Source organism: Herpailurus yagouaroundi, unplaced genomic scaffold, assembly GCF_014898765.1.
Source record: "Herpailurus yagouaroundi ecotype Mexico unplaced genomic scaffold, PumYag 28, whole genome shotgun sequence".
In the NCBI taxonomy this organism is placed as follows: domain Eukaryota; kingdom Metazoa; phylum Chordata; class Mammalia; order Carnivora; family Felidae; genus Herpailurus; species Herpailurus yagouaroundi.
In genome coordinates this window covers 51,042,128-51,057,593 of record NW_024412376.1, presented here as the reverse complement: position 1 = coordinate 51,057,593, position 15,466 = coordinate 51,042,128, and the positions used below count along the sequence as shown (strand labels likewise).

The window sequence follows — 15,466 nt, the reverse complement described above, 5'->3', positions numbered from 1 at the left end:
AATTTCTATACCCAGAAATGATAGAAATATTTAATGTGCATCTTACTAACTGATTCCTTTTATCACATCACTGCTAATGAAACTAAACGCTGAAAGAGATTGACTTAAGATCAATCTAGGAACTGGTATGTAGCTGGTATGTAGTAAGGCCACTGCCAATCCCACTGAAAAAGACATGTATTAGGGATTTTATTATGGTTTGAAAGCATGCCAATTTTCTTATTTGTGTGTCTTTTTATTTTTTTTTCCTTTTTTTTTTTTTAATTTTTTTTCAACGTTTATTTATTTTTGGGACAGAGAGAGACAGAGCATGAACGGGGGAGGGGCAGAGAGAGAGGGGGACACAGAACCGGAAACAGGCTCCAGGCTCTGAGCCATCAGCCCAGAGCCTGACGCGGGGCTCGAACTCACGGACCGCGAGATCGTGACCTGGCTGAAGTCGGACGCTTAACCGACTACGCCACCCAGGCGCCCCTGTGTGTCTTTTTAATTTGAGAGGGAAAAGTAAGTGTATGGAAGCCTTTGAGATCTGAATGTAGTTGGGTAAATTGGAAGATATCATTTCACATGTCACCAAGGAATGACTCAACCAAAGGTCAATAATTGATTGTGTTACTCTATCCCAGATAGAACCAGACTTTGTGGAACAAAGATGAATATAAGATAATTCTTAATTTCAAGGGGTTCATGATCTGATAATTCGTGTATCCAAATCTTATAACAAAATAGCTCAGTATCAAAAGAGATACGCAAGGAAAGAACTACACATTAGAGTATGATTTTATTTTTCTGTTCCTGTGGGGGAAATTGGGAAAAAAATTTAGACAAGACTTCAAATGACCTTGAAAGAAGAATTAGATTTTGGCAGAGAAAAAGCATTCCAGGTTGAAGAATCAGCATGAACATGAACAGAAGATATTGTCTAGAAAGAAATTTGGTCATGGATATCTATTATAGTGCAAACTAAAAAACAAATGTGGATATATTTCTGCGAAAAATGTGCCTTTATCTTATTTCCTGAATTAAATTAAAAAAAATTAAAAGTAACAAAAAGCCTACTGAGAAATGTAAGACGTTTCCCCTTATATTATAAGTCAAAGAATCCAGTCACAAGGTTCTTATATAGCTTTCCAAATATATTCTGTGTACATAAGTATATACATCATTAATTCCTGTTTTAACTTTAATAGTAGCATAAGACATATGATCACCCTTTGTGATTTTAAACATCTCTCTCTGAGATTGTTCTTGACTTACATTCTTCTTAAATCTATATAAAATGAAAGTTGAGTTGACTGGTGTTAGCCAAATAATGAGTTATAGTTTGACTGCAAGGATCTGTGGAATTGAATGTTTGACCAGAAAGTGGAGGCATCTTAGGTAGACTACCATTAAGTAGTGGTGGTAAAAGAGAGAGGCAAAATGAGACAATTGCTTGAAGAGCTATTTTAGAAGGGAGCAAATAATAATGGAACTAGATCTGTTTTGGTGGTAAAAAGATTTCTGTTTAATTCCAAATTCCAATGCTTACTAAGTCTACAAGTGTGGGATAATCACCTTTCTTGAGCTTCAGTTAATACACTTATACATTGGAGAATAATAATAAGTAATTCACAAAATCCTTGTAACGTTGTAATGAATGTTTATAGGGTATTTTATCATTATGTACTAATTATCCACGGTTTGAAAACCAAATGCTATGTTATTGATGCCTCTTAACTATGTATGTGTTATACTGGGTGAGGTTTTATTTTTGTTTTACATATTCAATTATTCATTTAATAGTTTGAGTTATATAAAGTAGAATACAGTGATTAATCATTTCATTGGTGTAATCCTTGAGGCTGGAACAAGCAAACTCCAATATCAGTAGCCTCACCAACAGTGTTATTTTTCACTTATTAACCTAGTCCAGTGCAGCCCAATCTTCCTGGTTAGTGGGTGGCTGGCTTACTTCCCCCTAGAGTGACTCAGAGACTCAGGTCCCTAACATCCGGTGACCTCCCAGTCCTACAGGCCTCAGAGTCCTCTGCAACCAGACAGTAGAAACTGTGGAAAAGCCTCATCTACTCCTTAAATGCTCTTGTCAGAAAGGGGTACTTATTATTTCTGTTCACATTTCACATGACTACACATGCATGTGTAAAGCTAGCTGCCTTTCAATGAAAATTCTGCGTTCTGGAAAGAGGACCATAAATTTTGGTCAATAGCTAGCAAATTCAGTCACATTAATCCAATATTGTCATTCACAAATGAGGAAACTTAATACCCAGCAATTGTGAATTCAACTGAGACGGCTATTGTTGTCTCATGGTGTCTCTTTGTTCTAATGGTATTTAGTAATTCAATAGGTAGGACTTCATTAAACTGTGAACAGTGTGAAAGGAGAAAATGTTAGATTATTGTATGAGGCACACAATAATGTTGGTCAATATATTTACATTTAATTATAGGATATAGCACTTCATTTTTCCTTTTAAAATCATTATTTAGTATTAAAAATTTATTGTAAAATATGACATTGTTAAGAAGATCAATGATTTCGGTGCTGAGTCTTCATTTAGGAATTTGGCACCTTGGTTGCATACATCATGATAATGAAAAAGCATTATTCTGTTTTATGCTGCCTGCAGAATAAACAGTAGAGAAATGGGAACTGCCTGTACTGCATGAACCAGTGTTTGTGCAGAATACAATTGAAATGGAGGATGCTAAAAATTCTCAAAGCTGTATTTGCAAAACTTATTCCAAAGTTCTTCATTAATCAGCACAAATATTTTTCTAAGTATACATTTGAAGGCCTTTGCATCTATACTCAATTATTGAGGCAGCAGGAAAATTACATTCTTTGCATATAAAGTATTACAAAGTTATTCAAAAAATACTCCACGAAGCTACTCAAAGAAGATGCTGTACTATAGGAAAAATATCCCTCATGCTGATGTGTCAATTATTGAAATTTCATCACTGTATCTAGTGGGATTTTTACCAAGAAGATGAAATTGTTTTATTTTTTATTTATTTTTTTAAAATTTTTTTTAACGTTTATTTATTTTTGAGACAGAGAGAGACAGAGCATGAGCAGGGGAGGGTCAGAGAGAGAGGGAGACACAGAATCTGAAACAGGCTCCAGGCTCTGAGCCGTCAGCCCAGAGTCCAACGCGGGGCTGGAACTCACGGACCGCGAGATCATGACCTGAGCTGAAGTCGGACTGAGCCACCCAGGCGCCCCTGAAATTGTTTTAAAATCCTGATTGAATAAATGAAGGAATATTGTATTATATAAACAGAGATATTTATTCAGCCGACCACCAACTGAACACCTACTAGGTGCCAGGCACTGTTATGGATGTTCTGAATACTATGGATACGGCATGGGACAAAACACATGACTTCCCCAGTTGCCCACTTTTCCTTTATTTTATAAACCTGGAACTCTTTCTTTTCTTTCTTTCTTTTTTCTTTCTATTTCTTTCTTTTTTTCTTTCCCTTCCTTCTTTTTTTTTTTTTTTTTTTTTTTTTTTTTTTTTTAAAGTGCACCAGCAAGCAGGGGAAGGGCAGAGGGAGAGGCAGAGAAAGAATCCTAAGCAAGCTACACACTGTCAGCACAGAGCCCAACGTGGGGCTTGATCCCATGGATTCTGAGATCATGACATGAGCCAAAATCAAGAGTTGGATGCTTAACCGACTGAGCCACCCAGGCACTCTTGGAACACTTCCTTTAAGCAACAAATTGAGAAATACTATACACAATCAGGAAGCTGCCTGTGAGGAATGAATTTGCTTGGGTTGCCTTTTGAACATCAGCACTTTCACTAGGTGTGGAGTAAAAATACAAGTGGACAAGATTAATTACAAAAGCCAGCAATTCCAACAGAGGGATTGTACTAAATGGTGAGGACCATCTCTACCATACAGAGGAAGAGCCAACAAAAGAAGAAGAAGCACATTTGTAAGAAAATGCCCCTGAACATACCGTGTTTCCAAGCACTAGGACTTTGAGAAATACTTACAGACTTTAAAAAAAATAAGCCACCGAGTGCCTGGGTGGCTCAGTCGTTTAAACGGCTGACTGCAGCTCAGGTCATGATCTCATGGTTTCTGAGTTCAAGTCCCACATGGGGTTCTGTGCTGACAGCTCAGAGCCTAGAGCCTGCTTCAGATTCTGTGTCTCCCTCTCTTTCTGCCCCTCTCCCACTTGTGCGTTCTCTCTCCCTTGAAAATATGTAAGCATTAAAAAAATTTAAAAGAATAAGCCACTGTAAGCCTTTTGGTTATGAAAATGTACCAGTGGCCAAATGTATAATCCTAAAATTATTTTTCTTTGAAGAAATTACCTTCTGGCATATGATGGGTAATATATTTAGAGGTTAATGAAGTTGATGCCAGGTTTCTGATAAGAATTTAGTCAAGACGTGTTACATTTCTGGAAAGTAACCATGGCTTTTTGATTCATGACTTATACACATTTTGGTCATAGTTAACAATTATTAGGCAATTTAAAAGTGAAAAATCCCTTAACAAACCTATTCTGGGGACAGGAGTCAGTTTTTAAAGTTGGTAACATAAGGGGCACCTGGGTGGCTCAGTTGGTTAAGTCTCCGACTTCAGCTCAGGTCATGATCTCACGGTTTGTGAGTTTAAGCCCCGCATCAGGCTCTGTGCTGACAGCTCAGAGCCTGGAGCCTATTTCAGATTCTGTGTCTCCCTCTCTCTCTGCCTCTCCCGCATTCACGCTTTGTCTCCCTCTGTCTCCGAAAAATGAATAAACCTTAAAATAAATAAATACATAAATGTTTAAAAAGTAGGTAACATAAGGAGTCAATATATTTTAGTGATTGAAAGACATAGTTCGAAAGATAATAGAATGCCTATAAAGCTCATGATAAGTTAAGTGTAAAACACTTCTGACTATGTCTTGGCTTATACTTGATACATACAATAGAAAAATCTTTTATGAGTGAAAAGTTCATAAATATTTTTCATTCTTATGTTATGCTATTGCTTATACATTCCATTCCATTGCTTGCTGGTAAAGGGTAAGTTTATATACCTGTGTGGATAACAAACACAAGTGCTATTTAATTATGAGATGATATTATACATATTGAAATATATCCATTTGGTCTGATTTGTGGGTCTATTTTAACAAAGACTTATCATATTGTTTTGATTCTTACTTTTCTATATCAGCATCAACATTCTGCATCACTTGAAGACATCACTAATAAAAGAAAAAAGGGATTAATAGGTGATATAGTTTGCAATTTGTATCCTTTTTATTTAAAGTGTTATCCACAAATTAGCATGATCAACATCACCTGGGAGTGTATTAAAATCAGAATTTGCATTTTCAAAGATCGCCAAATGACTGTATGACCATTATAATTTGAGAGGACTGTCTCGTCTATGCGATAACTTTCCTTCTGTTTCCTCAATGGTATCAGGACCTGTATTTTGTTCACATTTTGAGGGGTCATGTTAACCATGATCCCTTCCTAGCCCTGGGCAAACAAAGGTTGATTAGACTAAGCCACACATGATCATTTAACTTCCTTTTTCTCTGACTGTTTAAGTACAGGCGTGTAATGCAACCTTAAAAAAAGCACTGTAGAAAACATTTGAGGGGCTTATAGAAAAAAATGTCATCACTCTCAAAAAGGTGTGCAAAACAAGAACATGTCTCCTCGTAGATTCTGGATATTTTCATTCCACAAATAACATCTGCAATGACCACAACCCTCTTGAGACCATTAGGAGAGGACAAAGGAAGAGCAGAGAAGTTGAGCTATAGTCTGTAACACCTAGATTTCTTTTATCCAGCCCAGGAAACCCTCTGCTTCCAGTATGCTTGTTAAAGAGATGATAACCCCTTTCTTGATGACCTACTCTTATTTGGTCTCTGTTACTTATATGAACAGATATAGTAACTTAAACTAATCATTTGAGTCAATAGTTAGATTAACCACATTATTTGTCTTTAAATCTGCACCTACTAAATCCACGGATGGGATCACTTTTGTGGATTTGTGGTAGTAAATTACAGACAGATAATGACGTCTTTCCAAAGGAATGGCAGGCTCTAAATCAGAAGAGTTACTTGAATTAAGATTGAAACAGAAATTCAACTTGGATTTTCCTATGTGGATTTTTCTGCTGTTTAAAGATTAAATTTACTAGTTTTCTGTATTCCATTCTATCAATTTGGAAAAAGAGCAAAACAGTAGCCCAATTTGGATCATGCTTTTTAAAGTTTTTAGTGATCTCCATAAATCATAATAATTTAATTATTGCCACGTATAACTTCCTACAAAAATCATTTGGGGAAAGCTCAGTTTACGAAAACAAGCTAAGGCTTACCCTTTACTTTTACTGTACACAACTAAACAGCATTTTTCATTAGATATAAATTTATATTAGATGTGTATTCATTAGATATGTGTAATATAAATTCTACTAGACAGCACTGGTCTACTATATTGTACAAGGCAAAGCTTTAAACATAGATTTTATTCAGGAAAACTTCATACATTTTCAGCATACTAGGCCATTGCATTTTCACTTAGTGTTTATATGCATATCTCATTCCTTTGGTTAAAATAATGGCTACTTATAAAAGAGTGGCAGACGGTATTTTTCCAAAATTTGCTACAGGATTATTTCTGGTTCCAAACGTTATTTCAGAACATTGCCACTTTCTTTCAAGAGGCGCGGTTTATTTCCTCTTCCTTCGAACCTAAGTGTGCTTGTGACTGCTCCAACCAATAGACTATGGAGGAAATGATGCTCTGTAACTTTAAAAAAAAAAAAAATTAATGGTTACTTATTTTTAAGAGAGACACAGAGTGTGAGCAAGGGAGGGGAAGAGAGAGGAAGACACAGAATTTGAAGCAGGCTTTGGGCTTCAGGCTGTCAGCACAGAGCCCAATGCGGGGCTTGAACTCACAAACTGTGAGATCCTGACCTGAGCCGAGGTCAGATGCTTAACCGACTGAGCCACCCAGGTGCCCCTGCTCTGTAACATCTGAAACCAGGTCAGTAAAAGGACATGGCATCTCTTTGACCCTCTCTCTTTCTTACTCTGGGAACTCAACCACTTACTGTAAAGTTCAGGCTACTGGAGAGGCCCCAGGTGGACCTTGGACAACAGCGAACATCAATTGCCAGAAAAGTGAGTGAGCCAGCCCTCAGCTAATTCTAGTCTTCAGCTCAGCCTTCTTATAGTCTGAAACATTTCGGTGTCCAGTCCCTTGGAGTGTGCCTTGACTGAATTCTTGACCCACAGAATCTGTGAATAAAATAAATGGATGTTTTATACCATTAACATTTGAAATCTTATAAATGAATTAAATGTATTCATTCAAATCTTAGAGAGAAATTTCATTCAATGTGTATGTTAAACTGAAACTTTGCTAATAGTAACTCAATTGGTCAATAGAGATTGGTTGGTCAGTAGATATCAGTGGATGTTAGGTGAAATCAGATTTGAATTCTGATTCTCTGTGTCCTGTTCAAATTACTTACACTCTCTGAGCTACCTTACCTAAAAACTAAAGATAACTATTCTTTTTTCAGCATGTGATGAGATTATGATTAAATAGAAAGCATATAACCTAATGCATAGAACATAGTAGATAATAAATAAATATGTTTGTTATTGTAGCATATGTTTTGTTTGGATAATTAGAAACTTTATATACACAATAGTAATTATGAGCTTTTACTTGAGTGCTTATACTGTATTAGGTACTCAGCATGAAGCTTGGTATGTGTTGTCTCAAGTAGTAGTTAATTTATTTAACACATTACATCATTTTGTACATATTTGATTTATGTCTCAGAGACTCATACAGTTAATTGATTCAATAGGTAAGCATGTCTTTGTTCCAAATCCTGTGTCAGTTACTGTTGATAAAAATGAACTTGATAGGACCACCTTTAAAATATAGATGAAAGATCAAAATACAGAATACTAATAGAAAATTGCTATGTCTTTCACACAGACAAAAAATTCCAGTTTAAAGAGTATATCTAAATTTTTAGTAATGTAAAAAAGTAGTACTAAATAATAGAACTTACATAATTTCAATGTGGTACAGCCAAGGGCTGCCTTGTGCAAAGAATATGTATTGCATATTCTGTAAATATTTGGGTATAACATATATAATCAAAAAACAATTGGTTGAGTTTCAATGTGCTACGTGTATTAATATGAGCTCTATTGATAAAGATGCAAAATATTACACTAATGATTCATTATTTCTTGATTTCATATTTGAAAGTGTAAGCTGAGAAAACTAATCATAGGAGCACATGCGTTTTCAAAAACATGTAACCATCTGGAGTATCTTTAGCAGCAGAAGCCAATATTTGTGCTGTTATTTTCATTATAGGCCTTTCAACGAAACTCTCTCCAGACAAGCAAGAAGCCAAGAAAAGAAATTAGTGGCCATTCAAGGACATGGCTCAAAGACAATTCTATTCTATTAGTGTATGTGTAGCTTTTCTTAAAGCTGTGATAAATTCCCCCCCGAATGTGGTTTGTCCAAGAGCAACATCTATTTAGACCATAAAATGGAGGGGGGGGGGGGGAGGAAAGCTCCATGGTTCATTTAAACAGCCTTCTTAATGTCAGAGAATTTTTAGCTGAAGAAAGACATTGCCTTTGTTGCTAGCTTATGTTGAATGAATAATTCAGAATGAAAGCAGTTGCAGCATAATGATAAAATTACATAAATCAGAGTGGCTGTTGGAGCCAAATATCTGCCGAAAAAAAAATCACCATTTCCTACTCTTCTGTTTACTTAGATGGTTATTTTGTTTGTGCAGATGTTCCAAAAACTATCATTACATGTGTTTCTTTGTGATATTTATAACCTAATTGAATGCTTGCTCCAAGAAATTTTACTTCTCTATTCAAAGTATCCTTTAGACTGATTTGTTTCTTATTGTCCAGTGGAACCTGTACATTAATGACAGACAGAGTTCAAGGTAAATGACCATTTGAAAAGACCAGAATTGAGAGTGGGAAAAGGGAGGGAATTACTAATTATCAGATGCCCGTTTTACGCCAGGTGGCAGATGGTTTACTATCTTTTCCCCTCACAACAGCTTTTTGAGTTACAACAATTATTCTGATATTTCAGATAAAAGTAGCTTAGTATAGTTTCTCGTTGTATAAGATCACACAACTACAAAGTGGTGGAATCACATTTGAATAGTTGGACTCGAACTTCCTGCTTTATCCAATATATAAGAGAATAATAATTAAAGCATCAGTGGCTTCAAGACAAAATATTTGTTAAAAAGAAAAACAGAAATTACAGGGGCTCCTGGGTGGCTCAGTCTATTAAGCATACGACTCATGATTTCAGCTCAGGTCATGATCTCATGGTTCATGAGGTGGAGCCCTGTGTAGGGCTCTGCACTAACCATGAGGAGCCTGCTTGGTTTCTCTCCCTCTCTCCTCTCTCTCTCTCTGCCTCTCCCCTGCACGTGCTCCCTCTTTCTCAAAATAAATAAATAAACTTAAAAAAAACCCAGAAATTAGAAAGTTTTGAGGCCTAGAGTTTAAAAATAGGATGGACTATAGTACTCGGACAATTTAAGCAAATTTTATTTTAAAAGTCTTGACTTTTGGGGGCGCCAGCAACATGACTTTTTCCCTTTTTAAGGCAGAGTCATATTTTAATAGGTGGGTTTCTGGACTTACTTGCAACAGAAATCTTAGCCTGAAGCTCCCTGCTTGGAAACGGGCCTCTCCTCTGATGAGATTCATACTAAACTCCACCACATGCCAAATCAACTTAAGAATAAAAAGTCCTATCTGCACAATTGTCTGAATAGCTTATTGATTCAGATTTTTTTAAATAGTGAGTTCAGCAAAATCAGAAGGGCAACAAAACCAATCATTTCAGCCCAGATGGTTCATTCCCTAGCTGCATGCAGTCACAAATAGAAGAGAGAGCTATCGCCATCAACATAAGGCAGCACATTGTCACTTCCTGTACACATTACCTATTTTCTTCCCGAGAGGGAAATCAATGCTGCCACTTTTTGCCCAGCATTGCTTTAAATATTCATAGAAATTTATTTTGGAGAAGGTCAATTTTGAGGCATAAATTTTAATATTCTAATTGCTTACCTATAAATTATTTGTGTTTTCTGGATAAAATAATCCTTAAAAATAAAAATAGTATTTTAGCCACTGTTGGTTTTTATAATACATCGAGCTTTGTGCTGTGCTTTTCTTTTCACAACTCTGTATCAAGGCAAATAATTGCATGTAATTATTGAAGCTTTCAGGTTAAAGGAGGGTATTAAAGTTCACCAGGGTCAACATCCACATGAGTGCATTAAACAAAGAATTATCTTGGAAATTATCTCCATTATATATTAATTCAACTTCTATATGGATGCTCCAAGTAAGAAGGTAATTTCTATCTATATAACAAACAGACCCTTTGACTAACTTTTGAAATTTTTAATTCTTTCCTCGTACTTCAATTCTTTCACCTGTATTTACCATTAAAGAGGTCTGTGTTCTTCATTTAAATGCAAAAATACACTTGATTTGCTATAAGTTAAATATAAGGGCACTTTATTGAAGTTGGAAAATTACCATATTTTTGACCTAATAAATAAAATATTGGCATAAGCCATTTTTATTTATCTATTACAGAGATTATTATTTTATGTAGAGAACCCTAACCGTAGAGACTACTTATAGTCTCTACTCTCTGTGTGTCAAAGAGAAAGCTGCAAAATAAGAGACTATTAAGTTTTCACTTAATATATAACATTATTGTAGCTAAAACAGAACTAGACAAAATCATAATTACTGCATCTTCATAAATCTCAACCAATTATTTCATACATAGCTAATATTTAGCAGAAGATGGAAATTACTTTCCGGTAGCTAACATTTTTTTTCAAGCCTCTGTTGTTAAATGTTGGTATATTTATCAATAATAGCCTCTTAGCCCAATTCTACATTTTCACCATTAAAGTGCGTTCTGTCTATAATTGAAGTATATTTTACATCACCAGAGGTGCATTTCCATCTGTTATATCAATATAAAACATAAAGGAGCCATTATATAACTTGTTATTTTATACATCCTTGTCTTTTAAAAATGCATAGAAAATAAAGATTTGATGCTGTAAACTTGAGATGCAGTTGCCATGACAACCAAGAAGCACAACACTGCATACCACTATTCAAATGGGATTTGAATATCAGAAAGAATCTACTACATTATATATTAATAAGTTAGTCCTTTGTTTTGTTTTTAAATAGATGTAGTTATTATCATTTTAGCACAAAAAGTTGGTTTAAGAAAAGGCTTACAGATATACAACAAATGAAATGTTCTGAGGAATTCCATGATTTTTCTAAAATTTATGATTTGCATAAATATGCCACAGTAGGAGATTTTCCTTTGTATAAAATAAAGATGTAAATGAATATAATATTCAGTGAATTAAACAGTTTTGCGATATCTTCCCGAATGTAAATTTCTCTCAGTGCACATGTCTAAATATAACCCCTCTGCAAATCTTCATGGGAACATTTCCAACTGTGCTTTGTTCTGTCCACTGGCGTATCCTCGTAAGTACATCAATGTACTTCCAAACTGGAGGGCCCTGGGTGGCTCAGTCAGTTAAGTGTCTGATTCTTGATTTTGGCTCAAGTCATGATCTCAGGGTTTGTGGGTTCGAGCTCCGCATCAGGCTCTATGCAGACAATGCAGAGCCTGTTTTGGATTCTCTCTTCCTCTGTCTTTGCCCCTCCCCCACTCGCATGCACTCTCTCTCTCTCTCCTCTCTTAAAAAATAAACTATAAATATGTTTTAAAAATTATATATATAGACATATGTGTGTGTGTGTGTGTGTGTGTGTGTGTATTTCCAAACTGAACTCACTAGCTTTCTCTAAACTTACATTCTAGCATATTCCCTGAATTTTGCTACCAGCAACTCTATCTTCCCAATCACCCAGGCTCAAATATCAAAGGCATGTTTAACTTTTTCTTTTCTTTGTAAGCATTATTTATTTGATTCACTAATCCTATTGAGTCCACCAGAAGAATGATAATCCGGTGTCCCCCTAATTTAAATATTTGTTCAATATTTGTTTTGTACTGCCAGAAGAAAAATGAAATCTTCTATTAATGAGAGCTTACCTATTTTGATGTTAAACATGCATATTTCATAATGTAGGTCCTATTGTAGAAACAGAAATGGAAGCCGGAAGAGCAAAAGAGGTCAGAGGGGCAGGTGACAGCAAGACTGGAAAAGCATCTCTATTATACTGCTTGGTTTTTTCTGAGGTTATGAACAAACAGCGAAGTTTTTCAGAAAAGAAATTACTTAAGAAAATTTTGGAGAAAATAATTCTCAGGCAAATACAGAGAATGACTTACAGGGAGAGATTAGTGGCAGAAAACCATCTAGAAATCTATTATAATTCAGAAAATAGGCAATGAGGATACAAAACAGGGTATTGATAGTGGTATTTGAAAATACTTGATGAAGTGAAGACTTGTCTTGGCACTTTAAAGCAAGAAAACACATAAAGAGAAGGACAGAATTGTGTTTTAGATTTACCTTAAAGATAGAAATTTCACAGATAAATTGGGGAAATGTAGAGTTCTTGATACATAAAAGAGAAACACATAGTGAAAGAATCTAATTAATTTGTGGCACTGGTTTACACACAATAATATTATTTTTATAAATGAGAAACCTAAAAGAATAATAAACTGGAAAAGTAAAAATTTGCTTAGTATCTTTACGAAAGTCAGATTATAGGAGACTTTTCACAAAATTCATTTGCTAAATACACATCGCCTTATTTAGGATTCTGAACTATTTTAATGTAACACAATTTAATGAAATAAATAACTGGTAAACTAATTTCACTAGGCAGTTTTGATAAACTAATCTGAGATGATACTAGTAATATTCACACAAAAATAAGGGACTGTAAAAGGAAATGTGTATTTTATTTATAATATAATTTTAGATTAAACATGGAATTTTGAACACAACTACAGTAGATGAGATTTCAACAGTTTTTGAGATTAAATGAAGAATAATAAGGAAAGGAACAGAGAAAGCTGAATGCCAACTGATTACAGAGGAGGAAGATGGTATGAAGCAAGATAGTTCATATGGCAGAACTGAAAAGAGGGTTGATCAAAATTGTTATAAGGATTATTTATGATAAGCCATGTTCTCCATTGCATTTCTCTAGGTAATACCTTTTCTCCCACTCCAGAAAGTATGTTCTGCGGAAACCACGTTAGAAAGTCTCCAGCTCCAGGAACTTTGGGCAGAGATGAAACAAAGGAGAACCTCCTTACCCGAAGGAGAAGAAGGAGAAATCACCTTAACAATACAGCGACTCCTAAGTGTCAAACGTATCTGGGCTGAGAACCTATACCATGTAGGAAGGAAACTTGATCATATTTTTCAGAATAAAAAGTAAATCACCTTGAGAATTATCTTTTTAAATTCAGATTTTGGAGTCTTCCAATGGAATGCCAGTTGCTCTGCCATGATTTCAAACACCGGCCCTCACACTAGAGCTTCTAATTGTCTTTTCATCATTTCTAGAGGAGTAACAGATGGATGGAGGAATATTTCATATTTACATTTTTTACCTATGGAATGATAAATCACAAACTTCTAGAATGCCTCCAGGAGTAATTATATGTGACCTGGACCACTGAATGTAACACTCCCCGCCCCCCCGTTTAAATACTTTGAGCAAATTCTGAAAAAGTTATCCAGGACATATTAGAAAGATCTTAGGTGATCCTACATTGTCTTCAAATAAAACAATTTTTTTTTCAACGTTTATTTATTTTTGGGATAGAGAGAGACAGAGCATGAACGGGGGAGGGGCAGAGAGAGAGGGAGACACAGAATGGGAAACAGGCTCCAGGCTCCAGCCATCAGCCCAGAGCCCGACGCGGGGCTCGAACTCACGGACCGCGAGATCGTGACCTGGCTGAAGTCGGACGCTTAACCGACTGCGCCACCCAGGCGCCCCTAAAACAATTTTTTAAATATTGTATGTAATAAAATATCTTATCTCTTTTCAAAAACTCTTCTGAATTTCGTCTACAATAATAAAAATCACATTAACGTACTTATACTGTTTCTTATTTTTATAGCAGAAAATTAAGGCCTTAGACTTACCATAAAGCTACAGTAATCAAGATAGCATGGTACAGGCAAAAGAATAAGCAAATATATTAACGAAAAAAGATTAGAGAGCTCAGAAATAGGCCACCATAAATAGAGTCAACTGATCTTGGACAAAGGAGCTAAAACAACACAATGGATCAAAGACAGTCTTCTCAACAAAAGGTGTTAGCACTGAACATTTATATGCAAAAACAATGAATTTGGACATAGACCTTACACACTTCATAAAAATGAATTCAAAATGTATCATAGGCCAAATGTAAAACACCTAACTATAAAACACCTACAAGATCACAAGGGAGAAAACTCAGATGACTTTGTGACTTTGGGTAGAGTGATGCCTTTTTCAAGAAACACTGAAGACATTACCAATGGAACAAAGAATTGATAGTCTGAATGAACTGCCTTAAAATTAAAAACTATTCTGTAATGACATCAAGAGAACGAGAACATGAGACACAAACTGGAAGGAAACAATTGCACAACACATCTGATAAGGGACTATTACCCAAAATATTCAAAGAGCAGTTAAAACTCAACAATAAGAAGAAAAGCCACCCTATAAAATATAGGCCAAAAACCTTAAGAGATACCTCACCGAAGAAGATATACAGATGCCAAATAAACATATAAAATGCTCTACATCATACGTCATTAGGGAAATGCAAATAAAACAACAGTGAGATACACCTGTTAGGGCTGCCAAACTCTGAAACACTGACAATGCCAAACAGTGGTGAGGATGTGAAGCAAGAGGAAATATCACACATTGCTGGTGGGGATACGAAAAGATGCAGCCACTTTAGAAGGCAGTTTGGCAGGCTCTAACAAAATTAAACATACTCTTACCACAAGATCCAGTAATCGAAATCCTTGGCACTTACCAAAAGAAGTTGAAAACTTATGTCCTCACAAAGACCTGTACATGGATATTTATAGCAGATTGATTCATAACTGTTAAAATTTGTAATCAAACAATAAGCCCTTCAGGAGCCGAATGGGTAAACACAGTGTGACACGCCCAGATGATGGAACATTATTCAGCAGTGAAAAGAAATGTGCTATCAAGCCATGAAAAGACATGAGGAAACTTTAAGGGCATATTAAGAAGTGAAAGAAGGAAATTAAAAAAGGCTACAACACTATGTGACTCTAACTAGCGTCTAGAAAAGGCATTTTAGAAAAGGCAAAATTATAGAGACAATAAAAATACCAATGGTTGTTGTAGGGGAGGGGAGAGATGAATAGG

At 35.5% G+C, this 15,466-nt stretch overlaps 1 long non-coding RNA gene across 1 annotated transcript in view; it reads right to left on the bottom strand.

Moving 5' to 3' along the window:
- The window catches only part of LOC121029662 (uncharacterized), an 80,574-nt gene that overhangs the window by 9,566 nt on the left and 55,542 nt on the right, over positions 1–15,466 (bottom strand). The window contains exon 2 of the long non-coding RNA XR_005789829.1: positions 7,102–7,288. This is a non-coding gene — a long non-coding RNA (uncharacterized LOC121029662). The remainder of the gene's footprint in view (positions 1–7,101; positions 7,289–15,466) is intronic.